This window comes from Larus michahellis, chromosome 1 (genome assembly GCF_964199755.1).
Source record: "Larus michahellis chromosome 1, bLarMic1.1, whole genome shotgun sequence".
Lineage (NCBI taxonomy): Eukaryota > Metazoa > Chordata > Aves > Charadriiformes > Laridae > Larus > Larus michahellis.
Window position 1 is genome coordinate 8540166 of NC_133896.1, and position 17055 is coordinate 8557220.

Sequence of the window (17055 nt, forward strand, 5' to 3'; positions counted from 1 at the left end):
TACTTTGGTTTCCAATTTGAGAAATGCCTTTAATGGAAATGCTTTCTTGAACACATACCAAATGCCACTGAACATAAATGTGCCTAAACTGCATCTCCAAGAGAGCTCTGTTTTTAAATTAACTTTGAGCATGTTCTACCCTAAAAAGGGAGAAGGGGAGGGAAGAAAATATATTTAAAAAAAAAAAGAGAAGAGGAAGACAGTCTCTTTTGTGATATTTTTCTTTCTGCGAACACAGGAGGAAATAGGTGTTGGTACAAGCAGAAAGGAAGACAGATTTACATCTCCCAGTTTCAAAACAAAGTGCTATCAGCAAAAATATTAGATTATTGATACAGAGAGAGAGGAAGTTGCAAAGCTACTTAACATTTCAAGAAGCTGTGAAGCCTTTCACTCAGTGCTATAGCTGGGGAAAATAATATTCTTCAAGTAGGATTTAATAACTCAATAACAAAGTCAAATAGGTTAAATGTTGCATCTGTTGTTATAATTAAATTAACAATGTACTGATAGAATCATGCATGTTTTCCCCTTGTGTACCATACCCTCGGCAAAGATGTGCTGTAGCTGTACATATCTCCTGTGTTATAAATTAAAACACAAGCCAAATTCACCCTTCCTGCAATGCTATTAAAAATCAAGGGAAATTACTCCAGGGATAGATCTGTCCCAGAGATGTTTTTCAACAAAGATGAGTTTCAGAATAAATTCTACCAAAATAGGTCTGCGTGGAAATACTTGAAACATTTTCACTGGTGTTCCGAGAGCACTTGTTTAAAAATATATTGGAACAGATAGTTCCCGGTATTAAATAGGTGGAAAATTTGAAGATAGTGTTTTAGAATACTCTGATATTCTTACAGTCTGGATTTGTGGGGGGCGGTTTTGGTGTTGTTTCTTTTTCTTTTGTTTTCAGGGTTTTCTTGTGGGTGTGGAGGGATTGTGGGTTGTTTTGTTTTGTTTTTTTTAAAAAACCCTATGTATCTGCAGGTTTAAATAAAGACCACTTTATATGCAGCTCATTTGGGTATCAAGAATTGAGAAGCTCAGAAAGTACAGGTGTACTTGGAGAATCAGACCTGTGCATTCAAGAGATTTCGAATTTTTACATTGAGATTACACAACCAGATGAAATACTGCTATAAATAGCATCAGGTTAAACTCTCCGCTGGCATGAGCTGGAGCCAGTCTACTAAAATCAATTAATCTTCCACAGCTTATCTGACTCACTCAGGGAATGTGCACAATATTAATATTACAGTTTACCACAGAGTCACTTATGCAGAAGTGCTGGCAAAGGCAATGGCCTCGGTTAACCTTCATTGGCAGTAGCGTGATGCTGGAGACCTCCTTGAATGCACCCGTAACATTTCTCCCACAAAAGAGTGCATCAACTAAAATGATGAGAACAGCCATAAAACACACAAAAGTTGCTGAAAGCGATTTATCTCCAGCAATTTGCACAGCTAACAACCATTGTAATCACATTTTTGCAGAATCAGAGAAAATTGGGCTGGAAGGAACTTCAAGAGGCCATTCATCCTTTCCCTGCCGCAGGGTGAGCTGTAGCACACCTACGCACCCCTGACATCTCCTCCTTCCTCAGAAGTTTTTGAGCCAAAATCTTTCATTCTTGATCTCAGTCCAAAATAAGATGTGTTTTAAATCCAGTTGTTATCTTGTTTTAAGGTTTTGGCCTGTAATTCTAATTAATACAGAGAACATCAAACCAGCTGGCTAGTTCTTATGTGAATACAGAGCCGAGCCTTTGCTAACATGGGGATAGCAGAAGATATAAAAAGGTAGGATTAATGATTATTTTAGAGCAAGAGTCACACATAGCAGAAATAAAAAATCTGTTCAACAGATCTCCATTGCAGGAGATATTTTTAGCACATCTGGAGGAGACCACAGAGGTCATGAGAAAATCTGCAATGCTCTCACAGAGGCCATCCTCTCCCTGACATGCACTGAGAGGCAGCGGGTGTACGTGCCCTCCCGCTGCCATACAGAAGAGGCAACTCTGTTCCCACTATTCTCTCCAGCGTTGCTCTGACCAAGCCTTGTTTTCCATCCCCCAGCTTTTACAAGCTTGTGACAAAGTCCCCTTGCAATGGCACAGCAGCATGTACTTCTCCTCCCCTTCTGTTTTCCCAACAGAAAGTCACAGGCTCGGAAGAGAGTCCCACGGAGCAGAGAGCTCCCGGCTCCCCTGCCTCACAAATTCCCCAGGGCACAAATCCAGAGATGGAGTCTGGTGGGGGACAAAAACGGAGGCTGGCAGGAAAAGTCATTAAATATGCCATTTTGCAAAAATTGTACTTGGGTGGTTCTTACCAGCACCAGGATTCAGAACTAACAGTGCTACCAATGGTGCTTCTGCGGTAAGGTAAAGGGAGAAGGGCCTGGACATCAGATTTTAGTCTTAGAAAAGTTTTACATTATTAAAGCAAGGCATCAGTTCTTGTAACAAGGTGCTGCAGCTTATATAAAGAAAACAACGCGCCAATAAAACATGTTTTTCCTTACGCATCTTCCAGGCATGGCATCACTGGGATCTGTTTGGAAATGTTTCCATTGCTTCTGCCACAGTCCTGAAAACAATCTTGTGCTTGTGAAGAAATGCAACCCAGTCTCCTCATTGAGATTCTAACCCAGAATACATATTTCTTCTATTTTTTCCCCCATATATTTCTTTGCATGCAATTATTCAGACAAATCTTACTCCTCAATCTCCTGAGACTCAGTTTATTCCAGTAATTGAGAGGGCTTTTTTCATCTCTGATGTTCTGTTTTTCAGGGCAAGGTTATTTTTTGTGTGTATGATCCTCTTTCAATTATGCAAAACCCAAGGCAAAAGTGTAATAAAAAATGCAACAACTCTATTGCTTATTTTTGTGGTCTGACATTTTCATTTCATGTCATAATGAGTCTAATCAATCTATCCTGCATTACATACGTATCATATTCCTAACCAGTAGCAATTAGAAATAGATACCCGATTTCTTTCTTCCAGAATTGTATGAAAATTAATGTTGCTTGTCACAAAAGGAGTTCAGACTACAAAGAAACACACAAAACACTAAGTATTTTAATTTGACACCATTCTTCATGAGGTTCTCAAATCAAAAGCTACAATGTTAAATTTTATTATTAGTCCTCCTGCTTGGATCATCACTCTGAATAAAGGCATTAATGAGACGGAGACCTGCAAAGCGTTGTCTTAGAAGCCATAAAACATAAAACTGAAATTGAACAATTTGGTCCTCGGGGTTAAAAATCCTCAGTAAATCACATAATAACCAAGAACAAGAGCTGTAGTGGCTCTGTTCCTTTCTGTATGAGTGACAGGCAGGCCATCTCTCGGGTGACAAACGTGTGAGTCTCCCCATGGCCCACGTTAGAGATGTTGTACCCCTGGTGGTCAGGGAGCTGTGCTGGCACCTTTCCATCGCGGGGCTCAAATTCTCACAGCTGCCCCACTCATGGGACTTTCCTGCTCTCCTCCAACACACTCACCCTTATTTTCCAAGAGGCGACAAGCACAGTTGTCCCAGTTAAGCAGGAAGCGTCTTGCACCCGTTCATGCTCTCCCGAAGACCCAACTGGTCTCACATTGGCAGCTGCAATGAAAACAACTGCTCCGCTTCGGCAAAGAGCAACCAGTTGCTGCAAGAGCCAGCTCTGCCCCAGCAGATGGAAGTGGGAAACAGCAACGTTTCTTCATGTTGTTAAAGAAGTCTTGCCTTCAGTTTCACTTGGAAGCTCGTCCCTGCTTATCAGGTTTGTTCACTTGATGCATCAGCCACTTCTTTCTTCAAAAGTTCAAACAGGGGAAAAAAGGATGTAGAAACTGGAATAATGCTGAGCTCTTCTGTAACTGTGGCTTCTGTATCTTTACCTCTAGAAGTGGCTGTTATTGCATCCAGAGTATGTTGGCTTACCACCTCAGAAGTCAGAGGGCCGCCCCAGTTTCAATTCCCAGAGCTAACTGTCACTCAGTCACCCTCCAGCTGTGAAATACAGACTGCGATCAGAGCAAAGTTGGACACAGAGTACCAAAACTTTGGTGATTCAGACTCAGCTCTCAACCATCTACTCAGATGTCACATCCATTTCATAAAAACATCCGCCTGTTCTGCATCTGTGTTAACGGGGAGAAAAAATACGAGTCTTGCAGATGTGTGAAGCTCAGACAACAATAAATCAGGTCACTGGTCAGATAAACTCTCAGGGTGTATTCACTGTGAAAGATGGCATAGTTTCATTTCCTCACAAGGCAGCAAGACAGACGGACAGTAATGCCTATTGCAAAAGTGTCTCACGAAAAGCGAGTGACACAGTGAGGGATCCAGGACATTCGTATACAAACACATTTAAGCTGAATCCCATACAGCATATACAGGAGTGGGGGTGCAAGAATTGCACAGCTGCTAGCTTGTACATCACCTGAATCTTGGACAAAATGCCTGTGTCCAGCCATCCCAGGGATTTCCAAGGCAGACTTAGGAAAGTCTAACAGCTCACCAGCTGCTACTGAAATCTGTGTTCAACAAAAGGCTAAGAAAGTAACAGAATCTCTTACTAGGTCCTGACTTGACATTGAACAAGGTAACAAGACAGGCAGGATCCAAGGAGTCTCCTTTATTCAAGCGATTCCTTGAGGCCCAGCCTCTCCAACAGGGAAAGTAATTATAAAGCTTTCAGTGGCAAAAACCATTAACCTCGCAGTCGCCAAAAACCTAGTTTCATTTAGCACATGAGATTTTTTCATACCTTTCTAAAACCTTTACACAATCTGTGTATCAGCAAGTACAGATTACTGTTTTTATTTTCATACAGCAAAGTAAATATAACCCTGACAGTTAGGAGTGAAATAAAGAAACAATTGCAAATTTTGAATAGTGATGATTATTTCCCTACTCCCCCCAATATTTGCATGTATCTTCCAAATGCTCAGTAGATCAAAACCCTGACAGAAATACACACTGTGGGCCAGATCTTTCAGCAGGTATAAGTCAGCATGCTCTGAACAACTCTTCATACATAATTACACTGCCAAATACTTGATGAAAAGAATTGAGTGGATGTCAGCATATGCTTCGTGTAAAACAGACAAGAGGGCCTTTGTCAGACAAGAATTAAATTAAGACTCACTACAGGAATGGAATCATACGGTTTAAAAGAAGACCACACTACAAACACATGTGCAGGCCTGAAAGCAGGGGTAAAAAGCATGAGAAATGTCAGCTGAGGTCTGCTCCTTACAAGGAAGGAGATTCAACAGCAAAGGATACTAATACCCATTGCATCCAGAGAACCGGTTTTATAGGAACTGGCAGGCTTGCTGCTCCAAAGCAGCTGCTGGAATATTTAGCTTGAAAGGCGGACTATTCCTTGTGTGTCTTTTAGCTGTACTGCTAAACCGCTCTGCTGACACAGCAGCAGTGCCAACCGACAACGTGTTTCATAGGGGACCGGAGTGCCTTCGGGCTGAACGAGTGCCTGGCAAAAACTGCGCATGGTTTATACGGCACAGAGAACGGCAGACCACAGCCCTGTACTGATGCCAGAGGTGCCTGGAAGCTGCCATGTAATTTTTGAGGCCACAGCTCAGCACGTTCGCATCAGCAGGGTGGTTGTACACGAGCCATTTTCAGTGGTGGCTATTTTGTCGTAAAGAAAGACAAAGAAGGAAGCAGTCAGCAAGAGACAGAAACCCGTGCAGTCAGGAGAGCAGCAAATGACTCACAGACTGTAGAGATGCACGCCAGACTAGTCCATGCTAGTCAGAGCTGGGTATTATGGATAATAACTCCAACGGCCTGCATTATACAGATACCAGGTCTGCAGCCTACACATCTGCCAGTTTTCTTGCTAGATACTGAAAAAAAGCACACATCTAATCACTGACCAGCAGTAATTCCATTTCCTGCTTCCATCTTCTGTTACAGTTTCCTCTGGTCCAAGAGACTTAAAATATATAAATTAATAATACCTGATTTTTTGCTGCAACAGGGGAGCAAAATAACTGATAAATTGAAACTTAAAAAATCCCCAAACAACGAGAATGCAAAAAATTGAAGTTCACCAACTGAAAATAATTTCCAAAGCAATGATTCAGCTTAGTGTGTGATTTTACACACACACAGAGACACAGGTTTTCCAGATATTAGAACAAAAGATGTGCTCAGCTTTCCTTTGAAAAGCCCATCACTCAAGTAGGTATCTAACAAACTAAGAGACAACTGTAGTCTGATATAATATGGCAATTTCTATCTAACACAAAATCTCGCTGACACTGAGGCTGAAGCCACACATTTTTAAGGAAAGCTACCAGACTTTTCCTGGTGTGAATATTTAACGTTTGAGGCAAGCGAGAGAATTTTGAGTTTAGAAGTTACTCCATCAGAAGCACACACTGTTCTTTTAAACACTGTTTTAAATTAGGGGTAACAGCTTCTAAGATTGCTCACAAAATCTCCAAACCCTCAAGCAAAGCAAGAAGAACGCAATCAGAAAAGCTGTGGGCAAACGGGATCACCAGTCTGGTTTCTAAGTGAGAATAGCCTGTTAAGAAAGGCAGAACCACATTTCCATGTGGAAAAATCTGAAATTATTATTACTAAATACAACATCTCAGATTTTTCCCCCATATTTCATTTACAGTAATACACATACATTCATCTCTGCTTGTTCCATTAGATAACAACAGGTAGCAGAGCCAAAGTCACATTCTTGTTCAACGTTGCTTGGGATTTGAGTCTCTCAGGTTCCCCCAGAGAGGGAAGCAGCAGCGCTGAGACCACAGGGAAACAGGCAGGTGTGTGCCAGGTGGGAGAGGAACAGGAAATACCTGCATGTGGCTCTCAGACCCATCTTCTTCATAGGCCTCAAAATATCCACAAGGTAAACAAAATTCCTATACAAATCCAAACTGGGAAGGGAGGAGGGAAAGACTCAAGTATTAGGATGTTCCAATTTGAAAGCGTCATTAAGAATTTTAATTCTGAGCTAATTACATTGGGGGGAGCGGTTAAAATCAAGCAAAGAGGATCCGTTTTATATGGCACCTAGATGGCAAGAGAGAGAAGGATTTATTCTACCACACTGAAATATTTTATATTCCTCGTCGTCGTCGCAGTGTTGAGTAAACTGAAGTGTTGCTGCATCTTCCTTGTATCATTCTCTGCTATGGCACCCTCTGCCATCCAAATTCCCACTCCCTCTCACACCTTTACAAAATGTCAGTGCAGTGACTTTCTAGGAATTTGGGCCAAGTTCAAGAATCCCCATCTGCTCCCGCTGGAGAGGAATGAGATCAGACTGCAAATGCACGGCAGACTCCTAGCAAGGAGACATGCGAGCGCAATTTCGACACGTATGAAAGTCAGTCCTAGGTTTCTTCATTCAAATTAAAAACTTTAGACTCACCTCTGTCTCTCTGTAATGAAGCATTCATATATTCAGTTCATCATCCATTTAGGTTAAGTGCATGTATAGGCAAGCACTCTCAAGACACTTCATTAATCTACATTTATCTTACAGATGTTTAGAACTGTAGACATGCATGCACAAGATGAGTTTTTCAAGACTTAAAAGCAATTAGGTCTTGAGAAAAGTGGCTTTGGTAGCACATGTTCTCATAGGTATTTAAATAAATTCAAATGAAATATATGTTTAAATCAGCACAAGATTTCTCATTAGACACCAGCATTTTTTCCGGTTTTAAGAGCTTTTTTGAATTGCTTTGCACTGCGTACTTAGCAGCATGCACTTATGCAGGTAGTCAGCTTGCAGGGTGGTTCCTCCTGACAAACCTACATACACACCCCATGGGTTCAAAAATGGAATTTAAAATACTTTATTTATTATAGACAAATATATTATTATATAATATTTGTACCTATTTCTGTAGGTAGCACTACAGAAATATATATACAAAAGATGCACTTCATATCAAAAGATCAGTATTGCAAGTGACTTGCAGGAACAAACACCTGAAATAAATAGAGCCAACGACTGAAAAGCAGAGCACTGCACCCACTCTGATGAAGTGCTGGAGCAAACCTGGGTCAGCAGCTCCCCGACTGCTTGGAAGGAAGCACCCAGAACAGAGAGAGGCCATAACAGTAGAAAAGAAAGAAAGAACACACCACAGCTTCTGGGCTACTCACAGTCACTTCCTCATTTATGCTCTGAAGCACATACATCCTGAGTCACTTTCTGGAGATGTTTCTCCCCTGACTGGTTATCACGTTAGCCCAGGGCTAAAGTAAGGAGCAGAGGTCTGTGTTCATACACTGAACACTTCCCAGTTTACCTTCAGGGCACTCTGCAGAGCTGACATCAAACTTCCTTATTTTGTAAGATGGGGAACATTAAAAAAAAATTAAAAAAACAAAACAAACAGAAATCAAGCTACTTGCCCAAAGCTATATGAGAATTTAGATAGAACTAGCAACTAAAGGTGGATCATGCAAATCCCAGTTGAGCTCTGTAAGATCAGTCCTTCTGCATTTGACCATCTATTACACTTCCAGACGTGGAGTAATTTCAAATCCTGCCTACTTAAACTCTAACAGAAGACTCTTGAATTTTCCATCACTTGAAAAAGACAGTTCTAGCCCTGGCAGAGAATATTAGGCTTCCATGTAATCCCAAGTGTCTGTCTTGCTTCCATCTATTTATTTTCCTTTTAAGTCCATTTGTGGACTTAAAAGGAGAATAAATAGTCCATTTCTTGGCCAAGTCCATTTTTTGGCCACAAATGTGGCCAAGAAAAAACAATGTGATTACATTCTGCATGTGCATAAAGCCTGAAGCTTGCTGTTTTAAAATATACACGCAAACATACAGATAGAAATGTACATACACATATATAAACACACATACATAGATCCTTTGTTAATAATCAGAACACATCTTGATGATTCACCTCTATTTGATTTTTTTACAGTGACTGTGGTAAAAAGCAATCCCCAAATGCTCAAACTATTAAGAAACTATGTGAAAAAACAAAGTCTGATTGGCAGACTAAAGTTGTAGGCTGAATAAGACATAAGCCTGTTTAGCATTAATGCCAGAAGATTCCCTCTCGCTCTGAAAATCTGACATATCATTTACTTTATCAGCTGTAAATCAACTATTCATTTAATTTACATTAAAAATAGGAAATTAGAAATTAATATAAGTTATTTAGAACTGAAGTCATGCAAAGACAGCACTTGTTTTTTTAACAGATTTTAGGTTTGGAAGTGAGTATTACTGCATGCTGCTGAATTGCTACAACAGTCCACAAGGCCAGCACTAGAAGTCTGTCGATATAACCATTAAGATTTCATTTACTAAGAGTTGATTAACTGAAGGCTTCCTTTTCCACTAATTGAACAGCACAAACTGCCTCCAAGTATTTTGAGTTTAGATCTGAGCGTACGAGCAAGGAATGACTATCTTAAGCACCATCTAGAATTACAATTTCACAGATCCGGAAATTAAACTTTTTTTTAAATTGGGAAAAGAAAAAAAAAGGCAAGACAGTGCTTCACCCAGTCAAAAAGTCACTGCAACTCAGATTAACTTAGAATTCATGAAACTTTAGTCAAGAAAGTAAAAATGAAAGTGTGACCCTTAAAAAGTAAGGTCAGATGTTTTATTAATTTCCTCTTACATTTTTGTGAAGCACATGGTCCAAGGTCACAGAAAATTCTACCACAAGTCACAAATATGCCACCAGTAGAGATCCAAGAGTTTCACTTCCAAGCTAGGGACAATTAACAACAAAACAGAAGCCACCACTCCAGCACCAAGCCGAACGAAGTGAGCCAGAGGTCTTCATCAGCAATCCCATTTAATAGAAATGACAATACAGAGAGACAGCTCTGCAGCCAAAGCCTGCGGTTGGCCCAGCTCCCGGTCCATTGGGGCAATTAACTCCAGCAGAACGATGTTACAGTTGCTCATACCCCCTACTCACTGCAGGAGACTTGCTAACATTTGTATTTACTACTGTAGATCAATGCCAATAACTTCACAGTCCTTCCCTACTGGAAAGTACCACCCTGCTCTACCTTTAACCTTCCGCACGTTCCCACAGTATTAAGGACACGCCTCTTGTTCCAAGAACTCCATCTAAGCCCATTTTAATCACGCACATGGAGGCTTTCTTCCCTTCCAATATTTTTAGTGAACATAACATTAGAAAAGGCTGAAAAACTTTCCTTTCTCAATCTCGACAAAGCCTTTTTCCACTAAGTACTTGTAACAGGGCTGCTGCACAGCACCATTACTGGAAACAGGGGTTTTATATTGGAAACGGTGATGTAACCTTAAACGCAGCACCAAACTGCATGAAAACCCTGTCATGCTTCTGGAAAGAAATTGCTTTTAAAGCCTAACAGGCTCTATCATCATCATAAAATGCAGGCACTACTGCTGCATGCTCTCAAAAAACTTCATTAAATGGAGCTGGGCACAGCAGCAATGAACTGCAGTCTCCCCTGACTTTGTACAGTACGTGGGCTCATTACTACCACCAGCTGTGACCATCTCCAGGTTAACAAGGAAGGGGGAAGATAAAAATCTGCACTAAATTAGAACCTAATTTTGTGATCACAAAAAGAAAAAGGGAACAAAATCAGTTTGAATAGAAGCCAGCACTGGCGGGTTACACTCACTACCTGGCCATTGTACACTAGTTATTCTTTGCGTAGCATTGACACCTACCCATTTCTCCAAACCAGGGACTCTCATTATCATCTTTATTCCTTTGTTGTTATCAAACCAGCCTTCCTCTGGGGAAGGTTTATCAGCTGCAATAAACACTGGCCACTGTACTTGGCCTAAAATTTGGAAATTTTGAAATTAAGACAGTAAATCATCACTATCCTCTGCACATAAGAGACAAGTCCAGATGTGGCATAGATATAATGATACTATTTTATTAAATCAGTAAAAGAACACTGAAGAGACGTGAACAAGTCCTGCCCTTAGTGAACATCTGAAAGTTAATAACCCTAGGTTAATAACCCTGACAAGGACTGCTGTTACAATAACAAAGATCTCCAGGAATTTAACACAGGGTAAATTTTATCATTAAAACTGTACTTACACCTAAAGTGCTTTGGATTATTTAAGATTTGTATAAGTGGGAGCCAGGAGACCTCATCTAATCAGGAATATGCTGTAATAGCCTCTGATTCAGAGGCCATCAATTTACTTTGTGTTCACAGACTATGTACCACATACCATAAAAATAAATAATAAAAGGAGGTAAAAGGAAAGAGCTGATGTGGCAAAAGACTCAAGCCGTAGCAAAGAAGGAAGGGGGGTAGAGGGGTGGAACAGAACTGAAAAAAAAAAAAAAAAAGATGTTTTAAAGACAAACTATCATCCGCATATGCACAGTTCTGAAATTATAACTTCCAACTTCCCTATCACATTACTGTGCACTGCAGATGAAACAACGCAATGGAGAATAACAGGACCATGTTGCCTCTTTTGAAAGGAAAACTCTACCATCATGGAAAGCTAATAAAGAAAATAAAAGCAACAGGCAAGACTAAGAAAGCAGAGAATAAAAAGTAATAGTATCGACTCAAGTAGCTCATTTTTTATTCATGGATATTCTTTCCAATGGATATCATCAAAGCATTTTATGCTTAATAGGTGCCATCACTGTGCAAATGTTTCCTAAAATAAAGACCAATTTATTCTTAAGTACAGAAAAAAAAACTTTAATAAGGCATTAAATGGCTTCATTCCCCCACCCAAAGCCTGCATAGAAGGGCATATGTGAGAAACAGCATGAATATGCACAATTGCTTTACAAAAATGTCATCATAGGAAATAGCCATATGCAGTATTCAAGAACCAAAATGAAGTGTGGACCATGTGAAACAAATGAAAACTTATACTCAGTTAAAATCCCTTTGTTGTTGAAGCAATTTAATAGAAGGTGGGTGCTATAGATGTTGAAATGTTCCATTGTTTTAAATTACAAAGCAAATTAAAATACGTTTTCATTTGGTAACTCTGGTTAATTTGTCTGTCAGCGATGCCCGACTTCTCAGAGAAGGCATGTGTATTACTAACCACCTTTCAAAGGGCTTCAAAAGAAAAAAAGAAAAAAAAAGATGCATTCTGTGTCCTGAAACAGCAATTGAGAGCTTTATCCAAAGCCATTCTGTGAACTTCACTGAACAGCAGATGGTATACACATGGATTCTTCCCGCCTGGTCTAGACCCATCACCCCAGTTCACTGCAGTTGCTGAAGAGCTGCCACCCTCTGGAGGCGCAGCTCTGGCTCGGCTTCACTCTAAAAACATCTTTCTCGACGACCACAGAGGTCGAGAGGAGGAGGAGGAGACAGTTCAGTTGGACAGGTAGTGCTAGACAAGATAAACACAAGTCTCTATAAACTCTTAAACCACCAGATGCTTATAGCACTGACATGACACAATATTGAAAACAGCACGTTAAAACTTTTGACAGTTAAAAGATGATGCTTTTTTCATAAATGTGTGATTCTCCCTCTTCCTCCGCTCCATTTGCTCTTCTATCCATTCACTACAAAGTTTATAGAAGGACCAGTCAACAGCAGGACAGCCAGCTGACCTGTGCTGGTAGCCTGACAGCAGCCCTCTGTGTCCTTGAAGTTCTAGTACACAATAAGGCCTCTTCTCCCACACCTTAAAGTAATATATTTTTTTTTTTAATTCTTTTTTTCCAGCCCAAGTTTTCTATTTTGGGTATAGCTCTAATACAATAAACATCTCTGTTGTGTCTCTAATCACCTAACATGCCAGAAAAATCACAGGGATTCACTGGATTTACCCTAAGACACTTGCCTTTGAAACACTTTATATTGCTATATTTAATTTCCAGCTTGCCCCCTCTGATCAACCGTATTAAATAAACATCAGATTTTGATCAGAAGTTTCTATTTCTTAATTAAACTTTGGTTTGCATTTACAATGGTACTTTCTTATACATGTGAGACATGAGAAGCAGAATGATAATCTAAACTATGTACAGAATAATATGTTGCCGTTTTCTGTTATTCCCAGAAAAACATGCATAGGTTTCTTTCTCCTTTAAAAGAAAAATCAATATTCAACGTGACTGGAAAAAAAACACAAAACAAAACCCTCAGTTGGATACACAAGTCCCAGTCTCAAGAGCCTTAGATGGAGCGAGCCCAGTTGCTTCCTACTTCTCTCCCTTCCTCTTCCTGCTTCTCATTTAAATATTTATGTTTTACAAACCAAGGTCTCTTTTTATTCCTTTTGCATAAATTGCTCTCCTCCTTCCCCAGTCTCCATAATAGAGAACGTTGTTTGTCAATAATTTTACTTCATAATCTTATTAGCAGCCTCTTCTTCCCTCTCACATCAGTTAGGTTTTGTATTTTGATAGAAATGTCTTCAGATACCGCCTGGCAACAATTAGAGCAATCACATCCAGTTGGAACTGAAAATGGTATTTAATCTACTGTGATTTTGTTGATATCAAATATGCAGATTAATAGGAAAGGGCGGGGGGGGGGGAATTGTTGCAGCTTTGGAAGGATGTAACGTACCTGATACTTATTTCCTTTATTTACTGAGCAAACATGCAAAGAACGGTCTGGTTTCCCCCAGCAATCCAAAAAGGCACGTGAGAGGGTCAGAGTGACCGAAAGAGGAGAGCGTGCAGGTCCGTCTCCTGCTCATGCATCCATCCATACGTGCGCTGCAGGATGCTGGCTGGAGATGACACAGGGAAGCACAGACTCAAAGAAACAGCCCTTCTGTTCCCCTCAGGGGTGTCATCCTTTAGTTAACTTTTGCATGGCTGCCCTAGGGCAAACGAGTATCAGACGACTAATAGTCTTCTGGGCAGCAGGGAGCCAGGAAGCAGGCTGTTAACGAAGCCTTCCAACTGGGACTCCAAAAGCCCAAAGGGCGCTGCAAAGAGTCACTGGGATAGGATGGGCAATCTTCTTTCAGAAACCAGAGCCACACTGGTGCGGCTGACCTACATTCTCCAAGCCAGCGTTGAAGGACTGGCCAAAACATGCATAAATAATGGGTCCATATCAACTGAATCTACAAGCATCCTGTGCAAGTGAGAACAAGTCATCTCCTCTCATATACTACTCCATCACCAGCCACAGATGCTAAATACGATCCCAAACCACATCTGTTTTAACTTGCATAAGGCCCTTTACAGACCAGACTGTGCCTTGCCAGAACCTCATGTTAGATTGCCATTTATTGACTGGTGGTGAGAAATCCAAGATTTTAAATTATCAGCATAACCCTCACCTTTGAAATCTAATTCGAACCAGTTTTAAGACTTCCTTTTTATGACTAACTCCCTTTATCCAGGCATCTGCTAGATTTAAGAAAGAAATCATACCAAGCTTCAATTCTGAAACTTGTTTTTAACCAAGGTAGTCCTTCCTTGAAAGACCACAAAGGTTCTTCATGATCTGCACATCTAAATATCTTCTTGCATAGCTAGGGGCAACTTCTACATATTCAAAGCTTGCAGTCTGTGGGTTTCAATGTTTTACATCAAGAGCAAAGTACACACAGGCTCAAAATAATCCCATGCTTCCATTTTTCATTTTGGCTAAAAAGGAGTCAACAAGACACATCAGAGGAGAAAACACTGGTGTTGATTTGTATTCTAGAAATGAAAAGATGCTAAAAACTAAGATTATTTAAGCAGAAATCTTGATTGTTAAAAATATCTGTAGCATTTTCTGTGTTTCAGTTATTCTCTGTAGAAGGGTTGCTGTAACAGGAACACTTTGTTTGCTAAGAGGCTGATAAATTACACCACTAATTAGTCACATACAACACACACTTATTCAAATTCTTTATTACAGATGGAAAATGACTCAGTTCTAATGTTCTAAGCGAACACATTTTCAGCTGTTTTTCCTATCAAGGTTGCATTGAGAGACATAAGTGAAGGCAGAGTAAGTTCACAAAACCACCAAAGCAAAACTGATTTTATTTACTTAGATAAAATCACCTGAAGCAAGCTGAGCACAAAGTGGAACAGTCATTTTGTTTATAATTCAAATTTATAAAATTAATTATTATCTAAAGTTAGCAATTTGATTATTTTTGGTCCTGATTCCAAACTTTAGAACTAGTAGAGTTATCCTTTTCTATCTAAATCATATTCCTGACTCTTCATCACTTTCTCAGCTTTGGAATAACTACTTATTGAATTGAAATAACTAGTTATAGAATTCACTGAATAAAATTAAAAAAAAAATAAATCAAGAAAATATCTCTGAATTTGACAAGAAAGACTACTGCCAGCTTTGCTTGTTTCTCAAAAAGAACCTGGTTCCAACCTCTTCACCAATAAATTTCAACAGGTTGCCAATGTTCGGGGCGGGGGGGAAGCCATAAGGTACTTAGATCAGGCAGGCAGGGGAGGTTAAGTTAGACTGAATACTTCATTATGGCTAAACTACACATTTATTTTGAACTTACTTGTAAGTTTCCCCCATTACTTTTATGTATTTCTAATACAGTGTAAATTAATGTTTCGATCTAAACAATCCTAAAGACTTACATCCACATTCAATAAAATACTCGAAGAAGATCTCAAAGTGGTAAAACTGAAATCGTGGGGCATTCCATCTTGAAACACGTCTTTGCCAATCTTGGATTTACAGTTAGTGTTTAATTCTTTATCCCCAGTAGAGAATCTAAAGTACACTCCTCTCACCTCATCCTGAACAAGACTCATTCTTGTATCACAACACTAGCAGGATGCTTGTACAATAAGACAAAGGCAGAAGTGTAGTGGATGTTTCCATACCTCACTGAGCCACCAGTTAAAAAGCAGAGAAGCGAAGACCTCAGCAGTGCTGCTTTACCACATACCAGGCACCCAGAGCAGGATCAGATGCATGTCAGATTTATGTTCGGTAGAAAGTATTAAGGCTCTGCTCACCTGCGTTATTCTTCCCTGGAGAATCGGAAAACAATTCTTCGAGAGGCAAACTGCCCTAAGAGCTAAATTCTTCCTTTTCTTCCTGCTACAGCCCAGCTACCTGCGTTTGGGCGATGGTTGCTGCAGGTATAGGATGGCCGCTCTCTCCTGCCTACCTTCTATCCTCACCTTTACTGGCAACAACAGAAGACACCTGGCTGCTAGATCACTAGATCAGATAGCAGAAGCTCTCCTAATTGCCCTGCAGCAGCTGCCACCTGCTTTTCCCACCTCCCTACATCAGCTCTGCTCTGGGGGGTTGGTACAGCAGTCAGTGATAGCACAGGGGATGCAAGAGTTACGCAGCTCCAAGCTTGGGAGGTTTCTGTGTCTAGAACAGTCCTGCACAGGGACATGGAACCACCTTGTAATCTCGGCCTCTGTTGGCTAAAAAACTAGAAAGATTGTGTGCTTTTGTGTACACATCAGAATAAAAGGGGGCAGAGATGGTCAAAAAGATACGGCTGCATAAGTGACTGTAGGAGGTTTTGGCGCAAATGCAGGAGAGCCGGAGGACATGCCAGAGGCTTGTGAAGCACAGCAGATGGATGGCCAAGACAGGCGTATAGCAATGAGAGCAAGGATAACAGCACTGTAACAGAGAAACCTGAACCAGTTTAATTGGGTCCTTCTCCTTATAAAATAGTTATAGAAAGAAATGTGAGATTACAGAACCAGCTGAAACCGCCACACTAGTAAAATACAGGAAACCACTGATCTCAGTAAGAGTCATTTACTGAATGTGTATAGAGAACAGAGTCTGTGGGGCTAAAATATCATATTATTTCTCATTAAATTTTTTTAAACCTGTATGGTTCCTTGTAAAAGTAGTCAAACACAGCAACTGGAGAGAGCCCACACTCAAATGATTCTGCAGTGATCGTGAAATTTCGCTGAAATTCTGGAGGCAGAAGATACCAAAGCTTTTCCTGCATAAATGCAAGGCTGACTATTTTAAAAAGCTTTTCACAACCTGCCAAAATAACTTAAAACAATACCACACCATCTCAAAAAACAGAGGTAACATAAGGAGTTCAGAGAAAAAACTCAGA

The 17055-nt window shown here is 40.2% G+C and overlaps 1 protein-coding gene across 5 annotated transcripts in view; it reads right to left on the reverse strand.

Annotated features, from left to right (window-relative positions):
* Nucleotides 1-17055, reverse strand: part of FAM107B (family with sequence similarity 107 member B) — a 61096-nt gene that overhangs the window by 27489 nt on the left and 16552 nt on the right. The window contains exon 1 of one of the 5 annotated variants that reach the window (XM_074573333.1): nt 3520-3632. The exons of the other annotated variants lie outside the window; for them this stretch is intronic. The gene's annotated coding sequence lies outside the window, so the exon portion shown is untranslated. Of the gene's footprint in view, nt 1-3519; nt 3633-17055 lie in introns of those variants that run through there. 5 annotated transcript variants of the gene reach the window in all.